The sequence below is a fragment of the Cornus florida genome, unplaced genomic scaffold (genome assembly GCF_030987335.1).
Source record: "Cornus florida cultivar Cherokee Brave unplaced genomic scaffold, ASM3098733v1 CherokeeBrave_3.0.0_Hap2_Chr06, whole genome shotgun sequence".
Classification (NCBI taxonomy): domain Eukaryota; kingdom Viridiplantae; phylum Streptophyta; class Magnoliopsida; order Cornales; family Cornaceae; genus Cornus; species Cornus florida.
In genome coordinates, this window is record NW_026775576.1 from 13,665,279 (window position 1) to 13,687,224 (window position 21,946).

A 21,946-nucleotide genomic window follows, 5' to 3' on the forward strand; every position below is an offset into this window, starting at 1 on the left:
TTGATGGAAACCCTAGAAGAATGGAAGAACTCCCAAAATGTGTAAAAACTCTCTAATCTCTAGCCTCCTCTCCAAGATAAGAAAAAATACAAGTTATGTTAAATGTTACCAGTTATGAATAACAACTATGCTCTAAAAGTGGCTCTTAATCCTTATATAGGTAGGTCAAATATCACACCAATGGTCTGGATTCGTGCATCAAGGTCCCTCGAATGATTGCACCATGAGCCAACTTTTGATGAGCTAGACTCTATTTTTTTTCAGACTTGAGGAAGTTCGATCAATCGAACTGTGGTGCGATCGATCAAACTTGGCTGAGATCCATCGAATACCGCAGAGATCGATCATCCTTAGTGGTGCTTTTTTGAATAAAGACAAATCTCTTAGATATTTTGGGATATTTTTGGGAAGAAGACAAAAGTGGTAGGTGGGTGGTAGGTGTGGATAAGATCGAATCATTTCGATCGATCTAAAAAATGTTGGATCGATCGAACTTGGTGGATTCTTTTGGATAAGGCAAAGGCTTGGATCCATCTTGAACTGTTTAAATCGATGAACTTACGATTGATTGAAAAATATTGAGATCAATCGAACATGCTGAATTTTCACACTTTGCTTCATTTTAGCTTCCACTTTGCTCATTTCTTCCATTCAGCTTGAGCTACCTTCTTTAATGCTCTTATTTGGCTGAATTGACTTATTTTTGGGATAAGCACTTGAAAAGGGCAATAACACGAAATTAATCTAAAATAGGAAAGTAAGATAGATAAAGGTCCTAGAATACTCAAGCTTAAGGAGTTTAAATGCGCACTTTTCAGCACTTATCACACCTCCAAACTTAAATATTGCTAGTCCCTAACAATAAACTACAAAGTAAAGGAATGAAATGAACAGCTATACAACTAATGACTAGAAGGCAATAAATGGATAATGCCATTTTCGTAGGGAACACAATTGCATTTTGCATATGCACCAAGCCTTTTAAACCCCTAGGTTACCCTTAGTGGACGAGTGAAGTCTCATGAGGATTTCCAGAAATGATACCCACAAACATTAAGCTCATTCTTTCAAAAGAGGCACCAATATTGCAAACAAGCATTGGGAGAAAACTACCTCAAGTATGCAATTTTTCAACCATTTCCAAGCAATCTCCCAAATCTCAACATTAAGTAAGTAGGTATGGTCCTCCACACATCAAGAAAATGATCATGTAAATCAAAACGACTCTAAAATCCTTTTTGAGTGGACCGGCATCAAATATGTTGCTATCTAAGCCAACTAGAGAAATGATCACATCCTTACCCTCAAACTAGTACGCAAATCTAGTACCGATCATCAAGACAAAGAGTGGACCTTTTATTAAAACTTTATTCATCTAAGTGTGCTTATTCTTTTCACTCAATTTTTTATTATTTTTTTTCTTCTTAGACTAATCCTAAGGATTAAAGATGGAAGCATAGTGCAATGTGTTGATCTATTAAGCTTTCTCGCGATCCATAAGGTCGAGCATTAGGTCAATGACTCCCAAGCTAGACGGCTTTAGGGCATTAGGTGGTCAAACACCCCTGAGGACTTACAAGCTCAAATCAACTAGGTTATAAATCAAAACAACCTCCATCTAATCATTTCCAACTTCTTACCTTTTGGGAGAAGTCCTCACTTTTTTATTGCTTTTGCAACTTTTTTTTTTTTTAAAGCAAGTTTAATTTTTAACCTAGAGTTTGGGCCCTCCACCTATCGGCACGAGAAATTCATTGCTTGATAAGGCTAGAATCCCAGCTACTCAATGAAAAGGGTTTGTTATCCACTTTTATCAAGATGAAAGTTTTCAATGCACTACTAGCCTAATTGGGATATAACCAATCAATAATCAACAAAGCATGTACCCCATAAATGAATGCTATTGTGCGCCTATGCTAGTATAGAATCCTAGAGTGAATCTCAAAACAATCACAAAATTAGGATGATGTCGACCACAAATGCAAGCAAGATATCAATCTTTCAAAAAATTTACTCCTAAATGTCATCCACAAGGCATACAAGGAGTATTGGATTCTCAAGTCAAGCAATTTTTAAATTTTAAGCAATATAGTCCTCAAAAGATCAAAATCATAGTTAGTCATGGTCCAATCATAGCAAATTCCTCAAATACAAAAGTCATGCTCAAAATTTTGAATTGAAAGCAAATATTGTAACAACACCTATTAACCCCAAACTTAAATGGCACAGTGTCCTTAATGTGCAAAGAGAACAAAGGAAAGAGTATACCAATGCGACTATAACAAAAAATGGCTAGGACAGAAGTATCTAAAGTGGTTAGTATACCCCCCCCCCCCAAACTTGGGATTAACTGTGGTCTTGAAAAGATGGCACTGGGAGAAAAGCTGATCAGATAACAAAAGGGATAATAATAGTGCACAGTGGACATGCAAGTGTAAATGGGATAATAAATGAACTAATGAGAGAGGAAAAGGGTGGTCATGAAAAATTCGGGTAGCACTCTCTCACTGAAGTCACTGGGATGTACCTGATAATGGAGTCAATCACAGACATATATATCAATAGAAGAATATGACATCTAAAAGATCATGCATAAAATAGAAAAATAAAAACAGTATATGGTACATCACAGTAATAGGGCCGACAGACTGGCCGCAAAAATATCACAACAATATCAAAAGAGCAGTAATGTATCACAAATATAATGGAATAATGAAAGAGATGAATAGAGATCAGGCAGTGAGGTAGGGCGAGTGGGGCGTGATCCCCTGATATCTCTGGATATGCCCTGCAGAGCAACTAAGACATCAGAGTAGAGTGTAGACATATCTGTGCTAAGAGATGCCACATCTGACCGAAGAGAGACAACTGCGTCCTCCAAAGCCTGGATACGCTCTCCAAAGCCAGGTGTCTGAACTGCAGCCTCAGGTACCACTGGATCATGAAACTGTGGTACATCCTGAGCCTGTACCTGAAAATGAAGTGGTGACCCTACCGGAGAGTGATGTGGGATCTCCTCTACTCAAGGCTCTCGCTCTAAGTTAATGTCCATATGTATTGTAGCTGTCGGTACGACTGCTAGATCGTCTACTGCTGCTCCGGCTACTACTGCCATCTCCTCTTCCTCAAGCTCCTCAGCTGCTAGAACAGCGTCCTCCACCAAACTCTTGATAAAAGTATTGTAGCTCTTATTCCACTTCTTCTTGCCATAATGGCAAGCTCCTGCCTCTGGACGCTCATCTGGATAGAAAGAATAGCGCTGATCTCGAAGGATCTAAGTGATAAGATGGCCAAATGGGATGAAAGTGGCTCACCTGGGCTTAGCCTTGCAATGTAAGTCGAATACAACCTCATTATGACACCCCAATAGAGTGCCGGCATAGATACCCAGTGGCCTGTATAGAATGCATATAAAGCCACTAAAATGTCTGAACGCCTCTGGATTTTATGGGCCACCATAAATACGTTTTAGAATAGTACCGAATCGTAGAACCAAAGGTCATCAGGCAGATAAGTCTGGGTGGCGAAAGTCTCGCCATCTGCATAATGGCCAGTTAGTACCACAGCTATGTCTGCGTAAGAAGGCCTCCATTCCAAAATAGGATAATGAACATCAAGAGGGCAGAAATGCGGGCATCGAGAAGATCTGGCAAGGATATCAAGTATGATCCGGATGAGGTGGCCATCAATAGTAGTATGCAGCTCTGATAGGTTACTCGGGGCCGGCCGGAGGTTCTGGTAGAACAACCGAACAAGCCGTTGGTAAACTGGATATGTAATTGGGGCTAAAATAACTGAAATGCCTCTCCGGTCAATATCATCGTAAACTGACCGGGTTAGGAGATACCGATAGAAGAAAACAATATCAAATACTGACTCATACGCCACCTCAAAGCATGAGTATCTCCTGATAGGTCTGTCGCGGACCTGGACTGGCTGTGCTGATGGTGGTGAGGGAGAAGGTATATGCTTAGTCTCAACTAAAGAAGATGATGTAGAGGCTGAAAACTGTAGTCTAGAGTCGGCTGATGGGGACTGAGCTGGATTTGCCTCTAACTGTTCTAACTACTCAGCCTCATTAAGTTGCTTTGGAGCTGACTCTAGAATGGGTTCCTGAATATGAAATGGTCTTGCCTGTTCCTCTACTCGTTGCCTCACTCGGTGTGGATAATACCTACGGGCAACGGTCTTTACCCTAGCCATGGCCTGCAAAACAAAAAGAAAAACAATTACAATATAAATTAGTACCGGCATAAAGAATTGAAGCACAGTATATAGAAACATGTATGTTAAATAAGATAGACAACTCAGAATAATAATCATGAATCTATGCAAATGATAACACAGCCAAATAAACAGTGACCAAATGAAACATGCTAAACAATATAAGTATAAAACGCATCCAATGTGGAAAACACAGGCATTAGACATAAATAAGATAGCATGGAACACAAAAGATGGTGTGTGAAGTGTATAGGCAAATCTGTGAGGTTTGATCGATCAGGAAAAGGGTGAGATCGATTCAAGTTGGATCGATCTGGACTTAAGTGAGATCGATCTTTACCAGATCAATCTGAGAAAAACAAAGATCGATTGAACTTTGCAAAAAATGCAAACAGTCACAAATCTGTGATTTGATGGCACAAGGGCACCCGAGCAAGCTTGTGGGGCCCTCTCACACAACAATAACACAATATTGGTCACTTGTTTTGGCACGTGACCTTCCAAATCAATTTGGAATCTAATATATACACAAATATATACATATATATACACGTGTTCAAAGTTTCAAAGATGGAAACAAATCAATACGACAACCTCAGATCTATCATGGAATCATCAAAATCATATGGATTAAAGCTTGAAAATGGAAACTAAAACTCAAACTTACCAAATACGAATGAGAGAAGTGGAGATCGAGAGAGATGAGTAGAACTAAAGCAAAGATAGAAGATTCGAGGCTCGGGAAGCTCGCCAGAGGCTGGGAAGATGGGGTTTGTAGCGGCAAGAGAGATGAGGGTCTGGGATCGATTTACAAATCGATCAAAATGACCCTAGGGTTTTATTTTAAAAACTGATCCCGACAAGTTCGATCGATCTGGAAAAATCTCAGATCGATCGAACATAAATTGATCTTGAAAGATCACAGATCGATCTATGCTTCGAAATGATTAAGTATTTTTAAAATATTTTGGATTTTTGAAAGCTGAAAATATTTTATGGATTTTTAGAAAATTTTAAAATAAAACGGAATTAAAAAGAAAATATATATATTTTTTAATAGTAAAATTAATAAAAATCTTTTTGGAATTTTTGAAAATATTTTTAAGATAAAAATAAAATTAAAAACAAAAATAATAAAATAAAAAAAATAAAATAAAATGAAGATATTTTTAGATTTTTGAAAAATTTCCTAAAATTAAAAATATTTTTGAAATTTTTGAGAATAAAATGAAATAAACTAAAATTTCAAAAAAAAATTTGGATTTTTATTAAATTAAAGTTCAAAATTCAAAAGAGGAGTCAAGTCAACAAAGGGGGTACAGATCGGTCAATGCAAGATCGATCTGGAAGAATCTTTGATCAATCGAACAGGTGAAAACCTGCAGACAAGTTCGAACGATGCACAGAGAGGCCTTTTTCATGGATCTCAAAAAAATTTCTAAGTGTGGAGTGAAGATCGATCCAAGAAAAAGTTGGATCAATCTAGGAACTTTCAGATCGATCCAAAGAAATTTTCAATCGATACATAGAGAGCTGATTTATCCAGGAAGATTTTGATCGATGGAACAGAGGGATGATTGGATGTAGGGATGGATGTTCGATTAATTGAACCTCTTTTTGAGATCGATCGAACAAGAACAAAATGCCTATTTTCAGAATTGAAGTACATGCATTCTCAATCATAGCTCCTATCAATGTGTATAAACCCCAAAACATATCTAGACGACGCAAGAAATGAAAGGTAAAATAGAAATGAGGGAGGAATAGGGTTGTAAACCCTACGAAGTATTTACTAGTCTTTAACGTCTCTAGCAAGACGTTGGGCTCTTTTAGTCCGGATCAAATATCTTGTTATGCAACCCCTCCTTGACTGGGTGAATGGATTTTTGAATCCCACCCAACAAATTGCTCCCAAAGGAACTCATTGGATTTGATTCAAACGACATTGATGGTCCTTGGTCAAAACAACTCTTGGGCTTCCATGCCCTTAGAACACTTCACTTCAATTCAAATTTCTTTACTTTTAAGTTGGTAGATAAACCACGGAAATGTTTAACATCAAATAATGACTTAACTTCATCAAATTCATGGTTTACACACTCCTCTACAACACACACTTCTTCATGTTGGTCTATTGAATTCGGGGTTGGGTTAAAAATGTTCAACTTCACTTTCATATGGCCAAATGAGATTTTCATTATCCCTGTCATACAATTGATGTTGGCATTTGAAATTGCCAAGAAAGGACGGCCAAGGATAATGGGAATTTGGCTCTTGGGATTTGGAACCGGTTCCGTGTCAATGACAACGAAATCAACCGAGAGGAAGAACTTATTAATTTTAATCCAAACATCCTCAATGATACCTCAAGGCTTTTTGATTGATCGGTCAACAAGTTGTAAAACAACCGACGTCGATTTCAAGTCTCCTAAGCCCAATTTGACATATACCGAGTGTGAAAGAAGATTGACACTTACTCTTAAATCTAAAAGAGCCCAATTGATGACGTGATCACCAATGATGTAAGAAGTAGTAGGTGAACTGGGGTCTTTGAACTTTGGGAGAGTGTTATGTTGCAAAATAGAGCTCACTTGCTCGGTTAAGACCACTTTTCTTGGTGCTTGACTTTTGTTCTTCCTCTTTTGGGTGCAAAGATCTTTTAAGAACTTGGCATAAGCCAGAATTTGCTTAATTGCATCCAAAAGTGGGAGATTAATCTTCACTTGCCTAAACATTTCGATGATTTCATTGGTCTTGGTCTTTTGTTTATCAAGATAAATGGATCCTTTCAAGGCATCTAGAAATGGAGCTCTTGGCTCAAAAGCTCTTTCAAAATCTTTCTTTGAAACATCATCAACACAAGAATTTTTCAACTCCTTTTTCAAATAATTTTTCAATGCTTTCTCAACATGATGATCATGCACATGCAATGAAGGAGGAATAAAATGTGAAATAGGACGGGTGTCAACTTTTGGTTGCACCGGTTTACTCTCTTCATTGGACATACCTACTTGGTTGTCCACAATCTTCCCACTTCTCAATGTTGTCACCACATTGACATGCTCAATTGTGGGACCTTTCAATGAGGAATGAGTCTCCACAACATATTATTGCTTTGGTGGGGCATTCAAAGGCATTTTCCCATTCTCTCTAACATTTAGAGTACTAGCTATTTGCCCTACTCGGGTTTCTAGCTTAGCAATGGATTGAGAGTGAGAATGAAGCAATTGAGTGTTCGCCTCTAGAGTGCTTAAAACGGTCAAAACTTTTTCTTCAAAAGCGGGACTTCTAGAGTTTCCTTGAGAATATGATTCATTTGGAAAATGAGAATTAGAGAATTGATTGCCATGTGATTGAAATGACGATGATCTAAAACCTTGGGAACCTTGGCTTTGCATTGGAGGCGGAACATACTTTCCTTAAAAACCTCCTTGGGGAGGGTTTGAGCCTTTCCTTTGGCTTTTCCAAGAAAAGTTCGGATTGCTCCTCCAACTTGGATTATAATGATTGCCATAGGGATTATTCCCTTGGTTAACAAAAATGGCATTTGCTTGCTCATGGTTGTCATTTTGCACATGTCCATGGGGACAATTGGAAGTAGAATGTAACACACTAGAATAAGTCGTACATGATTCATTAGATGCACGATGATGAACATGATTAGGGGAGGAAGACATTTGATTTGCTGAAGTTTGGTTGATAAAAAATTGATCAAACCTTTGAGATAAGGATTTCATCTCGGCGGCTATATCATTGGAGTTGTCAACTTGATACAAGCCAACATTCTTCCTTCCGCCTAGATTTCTACTATTTTTAGAAGACAAAAATCTATGCATGGAATTTTCATTCATACTTTCATACAATTGCCACACATCATTTTCATGCTTATCAAGATAAGAACCACCCATAGATGCATCAACCATACCCTTGTGATTATCCGGTAAACTTTCAAAGAAATATTGAACTAATTGCCACTTAGGTATGTCATGATGTGGGCACTTCCTAAGCAAGTCATTGAATCTTTCCCATGCCTCATGAAACATTTCTCCATCCCCTTGAGAAAATTCACGAATGGAAGTTCTCATGGCATTGGTCTTTGATACTGTGTAGTATTTCTTCAAGAACTCTTGTTGCATTTCTGCCCAAGAAGTTATCGAAAAAGGCCTAAGATTGTTGAACCAATATTTTGCCTTATCTTTGAGGGTAAAAGGAAAAAGTTTGAGTCTTAACACTTCTTCTGGCATATTCGTGTAATTCATGGTGGAATACACTTCAAGAAACTCATCCAAATGCTTATAGGGTTCTTCACTTGGAAGTCCATGATAGTTGGGAAGCATTTGAATGGTTTGTGGTTTGATTTCATAGTGATGTGCTCTAAATGGAGGCAATTGAATGCAAGTGGGTGCATTATATTCATTAGGCACATAATGGTCTCTTAAAGCACGAGGTGGATTTACAACCGGTGGTGCTACTCGAACACCGTGGTTAGCTTGAACCATAGGAGGTTGTGGAGCAAAGATTGGTTGAGGCATTCCCAATGGAATTTGGCCTTGTTGTTGTGGTGGAATGAATGGTCTAAGCATGCCTAATGGCACTTGGATGTTTTAATGATGCATATTAGGGTGGAGGATGCTTTGTTGGTCTATATAACCAAGGTCCTCCACATGGTCATTATTTTGCTCCTCTATTGATGAAATGGAGTAATGAGAACTACCTTTTCCCCTAGGATTACGAACAACCGATTCAAGATGAAAATTAAGAGGGACAAGAGTATGATTTAATGACCTGCGACCATGCATGCACTAACAAAGACAATAACAAGAAATAAGCAAGTAACAAACACTTCGCCCTCACAAAAAATCAACAAATCTTCACATACATTGATCCCATACTCCCATGCTTGAACAACATGCAAAGAAAAGTAAATTACCGCCACGTGGGCTCACGATTTATCTAAGAAATGAAAAACAAGCCTCCACGCAGACCGACGATTTAACTAGAGAATGAGTTAGAAAGATCTCACAAAGGGTTCTTAAGCAACTTCAATTTAACTTTCAACTTTCTAGCCTTGCTTCGCTTTGCAATTTTTTAGATTTTTAGTCCTTTTGCCTTGCTTAGCTCCTTACTTTGAATTCTCCTTTGCTTAACTTCACTCAATGCACCTAGTCCATCGAGAATAAACACAATAAGTAACTAAGAAGAAAATAAAGAAAAGACACGATCAAAAGAGTACTAATTCCTATTTGTTTCTAAAACACGGCGTTGCCAATTAAATCCCCGGCAACGGGCCCAAAAACTTAGTGTGTGCCATATTGATGCACCAAATTGTTTGCAAGGATATGAACTAAGAGTGTGAGTGTGCAATGTGGCTAAGTTTTAAATTTATAAAAGCCACTACTACCTCTAACTAAAAATATAGCTAGGGTGTTTAGGGATCATCCCAAGGGATTATGGGTGCCTTTGCAATGGAAACAATATATAGGGTTAGTAGGTCGAGTGATCAAAGATGGTTGGATTGATTGATTAAGCTATTATGCAAATGAAATTAAAGTAAACAAAATTCAATGATTAGTAAAGTAGAAAAAGATATAGAAGGGAGGACTTGGGGTACTAGAGCTCACCACTAAGCTTGACTTCACTAGACACTAGCAATTATACATTAATGGGGAAATGACTTGTAACTTGTGTGTGTATGTGTGTGACATGAATTGAAACAAGGCATAGATGGCAAATAAGCATAGATTGTCAAGCTAAATCAAATGGAAAGCACAACCTATCAAATGAGACCAAAATCTATTCAATGAAACCACAATTTATGCACACACAACTATCTAGAAACATACACCTAATGCATTCATAAGTATAGAACACCAAGGAACAAGGGTAGATTGTCCACCTATCCATGAATTTAAAGCAACTACACTACATCTACACTAAACACATGAAATTAAACTAAGTAAGCTAAAGTTGTGGTACAATCCATCAAGAAACAAGTGTGACCCATCAAACAAATTGTAAGAGTGTACAATTAACCTCTATGTTTTGACCATCTCAAGATTAACTTCATCCATGCACATAGACGTACATAAATTCCACTAAATCTAGAGAAAATCACATAAATCATCCATTCTAGCATACATAGACATACGGTTAGAAATAGATAATCAATTGAAAGCATTAATCCGTACACATCAAGTAGAAACCACAAGATATATATATAAATCTAAGATCAAAACATTGTTACAAAGAAATCCCCAAAAATATACAAAGAACTAAGTCAAGGAAGCAAACTTAGGGGCTACTCTAGCCCCAAGTAGATGTCTAGCCACTCATTGAAGTAGTCATCCAACCCTCAAGGGCTATCTCCATGGTAGGAATGAACTTTCGATCGATCGATCGAACATGCTAAATTTCCACATTTTGCTTCATTTTAGCTTCCACTTTACTCTTTTCTTCCATACAACTTGAGTTAACTTCTTTAATGCTCTTATTTGGCTGAATTGACTTATTTTGGGATAAGCACCTAAAAAAGGCAATAACACGAAATTAGTCTAAAATAGGAAAGTAAGATAGATAAAAGCCCTAGAATACTCAAGCTTAAGGGGTTTAAATGCGTACTTTTCAGCGCTCATCACACTCTTACATTGCAAAACACCCTTATCAATGACCTTAATCACGAATCCCAAGCCTGACAAGCAAAACAGCGTCTCCAAAATCCTAAATGTCATCCTGAAATAGATCAACTACAAGACTACTCATTGTAATTAAACATTGGATGAAAATCCCTATAATGGATAACTAAATCCTCAAAAAAAAAACAAGTCCACCAAGTGGCACACATATCAAAATCCTGAAAACTAAGGCCATAAAATGAATCTCTTAAAACTGTGCTTGTCAACACCAAGCTAAATCAAAATTCCTCAGTTTTCATCCATAAACAACCATTAGAACTACGATTCCTCAAGACCACGCCTAGTCATAACTAGGATGAGAAAACTCCACAAACAAGCCATATCCAACAGTGATCCTCCAAAAACTCTCCTAAGAGTCAACCATATCCAAGTCTCTAAAACCAAAGCAAGTTTCCAAAAGAAATCCTTAAACAATGTCAAACTCACACAACGAGTTAACCAAATCCTCAATCAAATGGACACAAGTCCCTGTAAAATGATCTCATACCAATCCACTCACACCGAGCACCACAACCCGTCAACAACCATGGCAAAACTCCCCAAGGGAAGACACGAAAGAAAGGAAACCACTAGTCCTAAAAAGAACAACACCACGACTCTGTCTCTGAAAGGACAGACAACAAGGTCAAAGACTTCATCCCTACATGGAAGTAAGTAGACCAAAATCAACCAAATCCTCACCAAGGACTCAAGACAACAATGGTGATCCTCACGGACCAACCAACTTCAAAACCGTGCACAAGGCAACAAAGAGAAGAGACTCACTCCTTGTGAAGTCCCTAACTCGAACCAAGAAAAGAGGAGAAACCCTATTCTCCCACAAGTGTCAACACGACAAGCATGAAAATGGAGCATTCTTCCCACCTTAGGGAAGTGGACAGCTCAAGACAAAAAAAATGTGACAATTCCTCTATAAGGAATTTCAAAATGAGACCATTGCAGAAACTGGTACACAAACAACGTGCGACCGAAGGAAACAAAAGGGAAAACCAAATATGGAAGTCATGCATATGAAAAGGAATCGAACTACCAAATAAGTAAATCTACTCACTTAGATAAAATGAAGGGTACATGCGGCACGTCTCCACATAACACAAAAGCATTTCATTAAAGCACAGCAACAACTTGGCGTCTCCACGTATCACAAAAGCATGTCATGAAAGCACAACAACAACTTGGCATCTCAAAGCATATATGTAAGGCATGCTAATGTCACACAACCAGAAGACAAATGTGGATACACTTCCACCTACTCAGGCATTGCAATATCATAAATCATACTACTAATATGGTAGTCAACAAAACTGTAGAAGATAAAATAATGCAACAATGAACCCTATAGACATCGTGTCCTAGAATGTCTTGGAAAAAGGAAAGACCAGTCCTAGCCATAAACTGACTAAAAAAAAAAGCAACAACAACCTGTCTCAAAACAAATATGAGTCTTTACCACAGTGGTAAGACTCTAACAATGCAATGCTTTCTCTACCCGAAACAACAATCAATTGACTTAATCCCAAAAGCATCATCACACAAGGAGAACTTAAAGAAAATGACAACTATAGCTATACCAAAAATAACTAAATCAATCTCCAAAATCGTTCTCAAAACAACCATCAATCACCGTCTTAACACTAGACGCTTAAAACAAAAACTCACATCATCGCCAACCAAAAGGATTACGCCTATCGGAACAAAAACCAACACTGATTCCATCCGAACTACACTCGTAGCTAGCCAGTACAGTAGCATGACAGTGCCATGCACCCGCCCACAAATGTACCCGCCCACGAGAATTGCAATCTCAGAGGAACCTTTCTAAACAAACAAAGAGCCTAAGAGGTCCATAACCTCATCATAGCCCAAAACCAAGAAATCCAATACTACAACAACGCCAAATGACTCACCTCACGAGAGCCTAAACAAAAGGTGTCTCATTACCTACCTCAAAACCCATGCTAAGTCGACAACAACCTACACTACCACGAAACTGTGACTACAATCACCATCAACCTCAACTCGTGCCTCAAATGACCAATCCCATGTCATGCCAAATATGCAACACAGTTATGCATATATAAATCTAATCTAGCATACATCATATGTCATACTCTTTACATTAGAATAAAATCATGTTAAACAACGACATGCCACATATAACAGGTAAGCACATAAACATGATATCAAACCAAAACATGTTATCATGAAGCATATAAACACATAAAGTATTGCAACAAAGCATGGCATACACCTAAAACCCGTCGCCTATAGGTTTTTGAACCTAGGAGCTCTGATACCACCTGTAACGACCTTGGATTTTTCAACTCAGTGTGTCCTGTGATGACCCAAAGCAGATCCAAAATGCAGAAGTAAAATGAAAACAAGTCCATAGAGATGTACGTCATCCCTTAAACATAAGAATGGCCCTTTAAGGAGTTTTGAGGCTCAAAGGAAGCAAAACGAAGATAAGGGTATCAAAACCCACCGAAAGAAGGAGCAAGGGTAAAATGGTCATTTTACCCTAAGAGGAAGGAATCCAACTTTTAACAAGTCAAATGAGGTCAAAAACAACCAAAAAATTCCTTTGGTAACTTCACATGAAGTCCCAAGGCCAAAGAAAGAGAAAACCCAAATGAACCCTATCCCGGTTCGAACCAAATCCGACACCCTCTCACTAAAACAAGGATATCTCAAGCTAGAAAAAGAATCGAAAACTGAAATTGGTACTATTGGAAAGCTTCTTCGATGCGGTCAATTTAGACGCAAGAACGGACCAATTTGGAGTTAAAACAAAGAAGTTACGTCAATTCAAAGTTGGAAGACCAAAGCTGAACCTGCAAAACAAATTCTGGAAGAGTTGAACTAGTTCAACATTCTTGAACTAGTTCAACATGGATAGTATGCACATGCTAGACCAAACACACCTTCAACCGGTTTAGCCCCTCTGAACCGGTTCAACTCAGGCAGAATTGAACCCAAACAGTAGAAATAGTGAAATTGTAGAAAAATGAGTCTGGGACGCGGTTTTCGAGACCAAGATGACATTTTCCAAAAAAAATTTCATGAAGAAACTCCCCCCAAAATCACATTTTCTATGTGACAGAGTCAAGACTGGAATTTATTTTCCAAAAGAAATTCCCAAAATGCCCTTAAGCCGAATTTTTCAACAAAAATGTGAAATGAGTCCATAGGAGGCCCATTTCACCAATGAAAGTGTTTTTCATGAAAAAGATCATGCACGCAGAATAGTGATTTTGAGCATGGGAATGGTCCGTGACTCCCAAAAATGGCCGAGTCAAAATCCGACCCCCCCTCCCCCCGGACGGCCAAAAAGGTTAAAATAAACTTGAAATGGAAATTTTGAAATCCAAAATTATGAAATGGTTTCAAATGACAGTTTGGCCCTTGGCCACACTTTATACATGATTAATGAGACCTTATGAAAGAATGAAAATGGAATTCCAACACCCGATGCAACCATGATGAAACAATAACTTGGCATTTTTCAATATTTTCATAATATTTCATGAAGTCAAAAATTACATAAGATACAAATTACATGTCATTGGCCTCCAGCCTCATCTCATACATGTCAAATACATTGCAAAGAGTGTACTTGCATATACATTATATATATGGAATCAAATATACACATTTTGACAAATAAGGCTACAAGTGGCGTTTCAAGCCAACTTTTACAAAAATTAAAACCTTCAAGTCCAAAATCATCCCAGCAATGATGAACATCACGAACCAAGTCTTTGTACTTGAACAATGCCCCGATAACTTTGGGGTAAGTAACATAAAGCTACTGGTAGGAGATGAACATGCATAGACCTAGCATTTTACAATATTATCATCTTAAGGTGAAACAAGTCAAAGGGGCTTATGCCACCTAACGTCTATGTCAAGATGACACTCAGGAAGCATCCTAAGTACCTATGCAATTGAAATGAACTACGGCATACAAGTATACATGCTCGAGTATACTAAACCATATTAAGACAAGTCATACAATGTCTAAGCATATTTGCACAAGTATACATTTAATGTGGAAATCTCATAAATCAAGTACACAACACAAGTATACTAATTAATAGGATTGCACATAAGACAAGTATACATAGCATAAGTATACTAAATGAAATTTAAACTCATAGAACAAGTATACAAGTTCAAGTATACTAAATAGGATTTAAACATCCAAGTAAGCATTAATTCTCAAGCTACTAGTAATCCATGATTAACAACTTGAAATTAAATGCGAAATCAAATAGTATAAAGACAAGGACATGCGGTCTCTAGACCAAGCAAGTATTTTCGGGTAATTACAACCCACAAGGTACCACCTAGTGAGCACTTATGACTTAGAAGATCTTGTCTCCGTACTAGAGCCAAACCCTAGCCATCACATAATTTATGTCCTCACAAGCTTTTCAAAATCAATAAGTTCAAAACTTATACAAAATCAAATGCAAGTTACAACATTCCATGCACAAGTAAGGTTGAATCCACACAATTCATGTCTTAGAATTTAAGTCTAAATAGCATATGACAAGTCATGTCCTTAATATGTAATTTATACACAAATCAAGAATATTTTACAATAATTGAGCCACATTACCATCCTAAGCCACAAGTACTAAATAAGCTTCAATTTAGTAACTAGCTTTCAAGGTAAACAATTGTAATATTCTAACAAGCTATATACCTACACAAGATATATTTAAACAAGTTATGCAAGTTCATAATATTCTATATCATGCTATGTCTAATTACCATTTCAAGATGCCACAAGGACTAATTCTACATCTAATTAGTAATATCCTCATAAAGTAATTGAACATATTATATTTCAAGAGATTATCAACCTAACATGAAAAGTCTCTAGATTCCAAATCAATTCCAAATAACCTCAAATTAATATATGTTAAACAATATAGCATGCTCATTACATATATCAAATCAAAAGAGTAAAATAAGCAAGACATCATCATGTAGATTTTAATTAATTGAAATTAATTAAATCTCTAATTTTTCAAACGTTGTTCAAATGATCCTAAATAAATATATAACAAGGACTAGGTCATGGTCATGCCATATATCAAGTCAAAAATGGAATGCAAGCAAGGTACAATTTAGTAGAATTTAAATTAATTTAATTTTATCAAATCTTTAGATTTGAAAACTCATTTAAATCAAATTAATATACAACAAAGATCAAGTCTAAAGTGAGTTACAAGCAAGCCGTAATTAATCATTAATTTCTCAAATTGATATTAAACATGCATACAACTTGTATTTCACTACAAAAGCAATTAAAACTACTTAGAAAATAAATTATAACACCCCCTACCTCACTAGAGAAGAGTCTCTCCAGAATCCAAGGCAAATTAACATAAATTGGCAAACCCATTAAGGGTTATGTAGAGGAGGATAAGGAGAACAAAAACTATTCCCAAGGTTAAGCTTGTAAATCAATGGAAGGCTCTAAAAAAAACAAGGTCAAAGCTTAAGGCTTTAAGTTTCTTCCATGGAGGCTAGGGTTGTCTCTACAAGAGAGGGAGATGATGAAATCAAGTGTGATAGAATGTGAGTCGAGGAAATAGAAATCCTCCACTCACTATGTGGTCTTACACCAAGGTCAACACACACAAGTTTGGTCAATTGCACAAAAACCCTTCTTTAAAACCATAGTCTCAAAGTGGATGATGAGCGCTGAAAAGTGCGTATTGAAACCCTCTAAGCTTAGGCATTCTAGTTTCTTTATCTATCTTACTTTACCGTTGTAGATTGATTTCGTATTATTTTCATTTTCAGGTACTTATCCCGAAAATAAGCTAACTCAGCTAAATAAGAGTTTAATTAGAGCAATTCTGGGATTAAACAAAGAAAGGAGCAAAGTGGAAAAAGAAAGAAGCAAATAAAGCCATAGGTGGGAAGCAACAAAGTTCGATCGATCCAACTTCAAGGTTCGATTGATCGAACACTGATCGATCTCAATACTTTAAGATAGATCCAAACCTTGACCCAAAGCAGAAAGTCCAAAGTTTGATCGATCCAACACCACCCTTCGATTGATCTAACACTTTTGTCTTTATTCAAATTATTGATCTTATCCACTATTGTACCAACCACAAACCACTTTTGTCCTTTTCCTAAAAATATCTCCCAAAATATCTCAGATTTGTCTTTTCCCGAAAAGCTCAACCAGTTGGATCGATCCAGCCTCAGTTCGATAGATCTCAGCCAAGTTCGATCGATCCAAGTCCAAGGCTCGATCGATTGAACTTCCTCCAGTGCGAAAAAGTTATAAAGCCGTCTTGTTCAATCCGTCCTCTATCCAATCATTAGAGAATATTCTTTGCACGACCCTAGCTCATTTAGTGTGTCACTTGACCTACCTATAAAAGGAATATGATGCACTTTTTGATAGATATACAATTATAGGGATTACTCTCAAAGGAGGCAAGCTTTAGGGAGGAAGAAAATGAGGAGGAGGCTAGAGACACCATTGGAGTTCTTCATCAACAAGGAGCAGATTTCTTCCATGGAGTTAGCCCTTGAGGGTTGGAGCAACGTCACCATGAGTGGCTAGACATCCTCTTGGGGCTAGAGTTAGTTCCAAGCATACTTTCTATATCTTAATCTTGTGTATTATTGAGGGATTAGTGTGTGTAATTAATGTTTTGACACTTAGATATATATAGATCTTCATTGTTCAATGATTTATGTGGTTAAATGCTTTCAATTAATCATTTCATTCTATCCATATGTCTATGTATGTTAGAATAGATGTTTATGTGCTTGTCTCCAGATTTTGTGCTATTGATGCATGTCTATATGTATTGATACTATAGATTTACAGATTGTCAAAACATAGTGCTTAATGGAATGCTCTTGTGATTTTCTTGATGGTTCATACTCATTCCTTGATGGATTGTGCCTCTCCCCTAGTTTATTTCATGTTAGTAGTGTAGATGTAGTGTAGTTGTAGTGTAGTGTTAAATGGGAGGACAATCCATGCTTGTTATTTGATGATCCATGATTTTGAATACAAGTAGCATATGTCTCTAACCTTGTGTTGTATTTAGATTATGAGCTTAATGAAAGGATTAATGACTTGTTTTGATCTATTGTGCCTTTCACATGTTGTTTAGACAATATATGCTTCATTGCTTAGATATATTATGCCTTTCACATGATGTTTAGACAATAAATGTTTAACTAAAAATCCTTGATTGTTGAATCAACCAAACACACACATACACCAATATTGCAACACACCATTTGCCCTCATTAGTCACTTGTCAGTGGTATAGAAATGCGTTGCTTGGTGGTGATCTCTAAGCCCCAAGACTCTTCTCTCTCTTATTTGCTTCTAGTTGCATTCTTTTGTTATCACTTAGTTTAATTTAGTTGCTCTCTAGTCTAATCAACCAATCAACCAATTGTTTGATCACTCGACCTACTCGCCCTAATAGCGATTCCACAACCTTGTTCGACCCTTACAATCCCTTGGGATGATCCCTACTCGCCCTAGCTACATTAGTAGTAGTGGTCATAGTGGTTTTTATAAATTTAAATTTGACCTAAAAGGCTTTTCTTGAATCGCACATTCACTACATTATTTTGACGTATATCAAGCGGCCGTCGTCAAATTTTGGCACCGTTACCGGGGATTGATTTGATTTGGCAATGTCGAAATTGTGGAATCAATTAGGGTTAGTATTCTTTTGATCGTGTCTTTACTTTATTTTTATTTTTCTTTTTGGTTACTTATTGTGTTGTTCTTTCTTGACTAGGTGCATTGTTGGAGAGGAAGCAAGCAAAGGAGCATTCAAGCAAAGCAAAGAAAGTAAAAAGCTAAAAAAATTTAAAAAAAAAATTGCAAAGCTAAGCTTTAAATTTTGAGTTGAAGTGCTAAAGGACCTTTGTAAGACTTTCTTTACTCAATCCCTTAGTTAAATCGTGAGCCCGCGTGGAGGCAATTTTATTTGTTCTTTGCATCATTGTTGTTAAAGCATGGGAGTATGAAGTAAGTGTTTGTGGAAGAAGTCTAATTGCATTGTTGTGAAGTTGAAGTGCTTGTTCATTCATTGTGTTTATGTGTTTTCACATTGTGCATGCATGGTCGTCGTTCATTGAGACCCACTCTTGTCCTTTAGATTTGTATCTTGAATCTATTGTTAGAAATCCTAGGGGAAGAAGAAGTTCAAATAGAACTAATCTATCAATGAATGACCATAATAGTGATCATGTTGAGGACCTTGGTCACATAGACCAACTAGGTATCCTTCATCCAAATGTGCACAATGAGAACATACAAGTACCATTAGGCATGCCTAGGCCATACATTCACCAACCACCACAACGACAAGGCTAAGCTCCATATAGAATACCAAGTCAATGTATGCTCCACAACCTCCCATCATCAATCAAGGAATTCAAAACCAAGGTGTTCATGTTGCACCTCAAGTAGCTAATCCATCACTTGCTTTAAGAGACCATTATGTGCCTAATGAATATAATGCACCGACATGTATCCAATTGCCTCCATTTAGAGCACATCATTATGAAATTAAGCCACAAACCATTCAAATGCTTCCCAACTATCATGGACTTCCAAGTGAAACACCTTACAAGCATTTTGATGAGTTTCTTGAAGTATGTTCCACTGTAAAATATACGGACATGCCGGAAGAGGTCTTAAGACTCAAACTTTTTCCATTCACCTTCAAAGACAAGGCAAAGTATTGGTTTAACAATCTTAGGCCTTTTTCAATTACTTCTTAAGCAGAAATGCAACATGAGTTCTTGAAGAAGTACTATCCGGTTTCTAAGACCAATGCCATGATAACCTCAATTCGAGAATTTTCACATGGGGATGAAGAAACGTTTCATGAGGCATAGGAACGCTTCAATGAGTTGCTTAGGTAGTGTCCACATCATGACATGCCCAAATGGCAATTAGTTCAATATTTCTTTGAGAGCTTATCAGGACAATTATATGGGTATGGTTGATGCTTCCATGGGAGGCTCATACATTGATAGGCATGAGGATGACGTATGGCGTCTTTATGAGAGCATGAGTGAAAATTCTTTGCATAGAACATTATCATCCAAGAATGGTAGAAATTCACAAGGTAGGAAGAGTGTTGGCTTACATCAAGTAGACCATTCAAATAAATTAGCCGCCAATGAAGTCTTTATCTCAAAGGTTTGATCAATTTTTGAATAACCAAAACTCGGCGAACCAAGTATCTTCCTTCCCTAACCATTCTCATCGTGCATCAAATGAAACATGTATGACTTGTTCTAGTGTTCTTCATTCTACTTCTCATTGTCCTCACGGACAAATGCAAAATGAACCTAATGAATAAGTCAATGCAGCTTTTGTGAACCAAGAGAACAATCCTTATGGTACAAACTATAATCCAAGTTGGAGGAATCATCCGAATTTCTCTTGGAAAAACCAAGGAGAGGGCTCAAACCCATCCCAAGGCGGTTTTCAAGGAAAGTACTGTCACGCCCCTAGACCGTAGTCTGGATTGTGAACACAACACACAAATAATCACAGTCTCAAAATCACTGAATATCCCTGTAACCTGTCTGAACCACACATCCACCTATCTATTTCTATTTATAAAATCAAGAATGAAAATAAATAGATAAGATGTAAATATTAAAACTATAAAGTTTTAAAGTCTGAAAGAAAATTTATTACATGCAGGAAAATTCTAGGAAATATAATACAAAACACAGTCTATTATGCGAAAAATAACACAACAACACCAGCCCCGGCACGGTCTACAGCTGAGGAGGAACACCCTCCACACCATTCATGCTATAACCTGAAAAGATGTGAATAAAACAGGAATGAGCAACCACAGCTCAGCAGGAATTGCCTAAAGCGCACTCCTTAATACCTCCGTGAATCCAAACAAAGAATAGACAAAGGATAATGGAATCATAAAAACTCGGGAAAGAAATAATGTCATGTAGGATAATAAATGAAGTGCCATGCAATGCGGATGCTAATGCTAATGCCACAGACACTTCTCACTTCCCAAAAATCCAATTTCCATCACAAAAAGTTAATGTAATCCGGCCAGAGCTTCTCCCTGTACCACGAGAAGAGAATTGAACATCTATCCCTGATTCAAGGCAACTCCTTGTAATCATTTGGGGCCTAGTGACACAATTATGCATAGGCAACTCCTACGTCTTCTCTAGATTTCCATTAACTGCACAGACAAGGCAACTCCTTGTCCGGTTTTGAAATCATTGAATCAATCCCACTTTCCTAACTCACGGATACAAGGCACCTCCCTGTTATCCGATTTTCAAAATCATTTTTATTGAACTTTCACTTCCTTTTTCCATTCTAACCTTAACCCCATGACCATGCAAGTGAATGCACATTTGTGTCATGTTCCGAAGTTTCTAAACAGTAAACAGTTCAGATGCAGCATTTTACTTCCATCTTTGAAAATTCATAACAAATTCAATTATAAGTCAAATTGAGTGATTCCAAAGCCTAATGAAAGCTTAAACAATGTACTTTGAGTGTGTTAATTTAGTTTAACAAAATCCCTTCCCAATTGGAACAGTTTTGACCCAAAAGTTCAAACTAAAATCTGCCAGAAACTGATTTCCAGCCTGTAGCTTCCATCTTTGAAAATTCATAACAAATTGAATTCTAAGTAAAATTGAGCAAGTCCAAAGCCTAATGAAAGCTTAAAAGATGTAATTTGAAAGTGTCAATTTATTTTAACAAAATACCTTCCCAATTGGAACAGTTTTAATCCACAATTTCGAAATAAAAATCTGTCAGACACTGATTTCCAGCCTGTAGCTTCCATCTTCAAAAATTCATAGTAAATTCAATTTTCGTCCAAATGGAGTGAATCCAAAGGCCACTGAAAGTTAAAAGACTATATTTTTAAGATAAAATTTTATTTCATCAAAATACCATACCATCTAAAGCAAGTTTGATGAACAAAACTCGGACAGAATCTGCCCCAACC

At 37.1% G+C, this 21,946-nt stretch overlaps 2 pseudogenes; one reads left to right on the forward strand and one right to left on the reverse strand.

Annotated features, from left to right (window-relative positions):
• Nucleotides 1–8,205: 8,205 nt before the first annotated feature.
• On the forward strand, nt 8,206–8,303 carry LOC132315442 (small nucleolar RNA R71; annotated as a pseudogene).
• An 11,471-nt stretch (nt 8,304–19,774) lies between these two features.
• LOC132315390 (small nucleolar RNA R71) lies at nt 19,775–19,873 on the reverse strand (annotated as a pseudogene).
• Nucleotides 19,874–21,946: the final 2,073 nt, after the last annotated feature.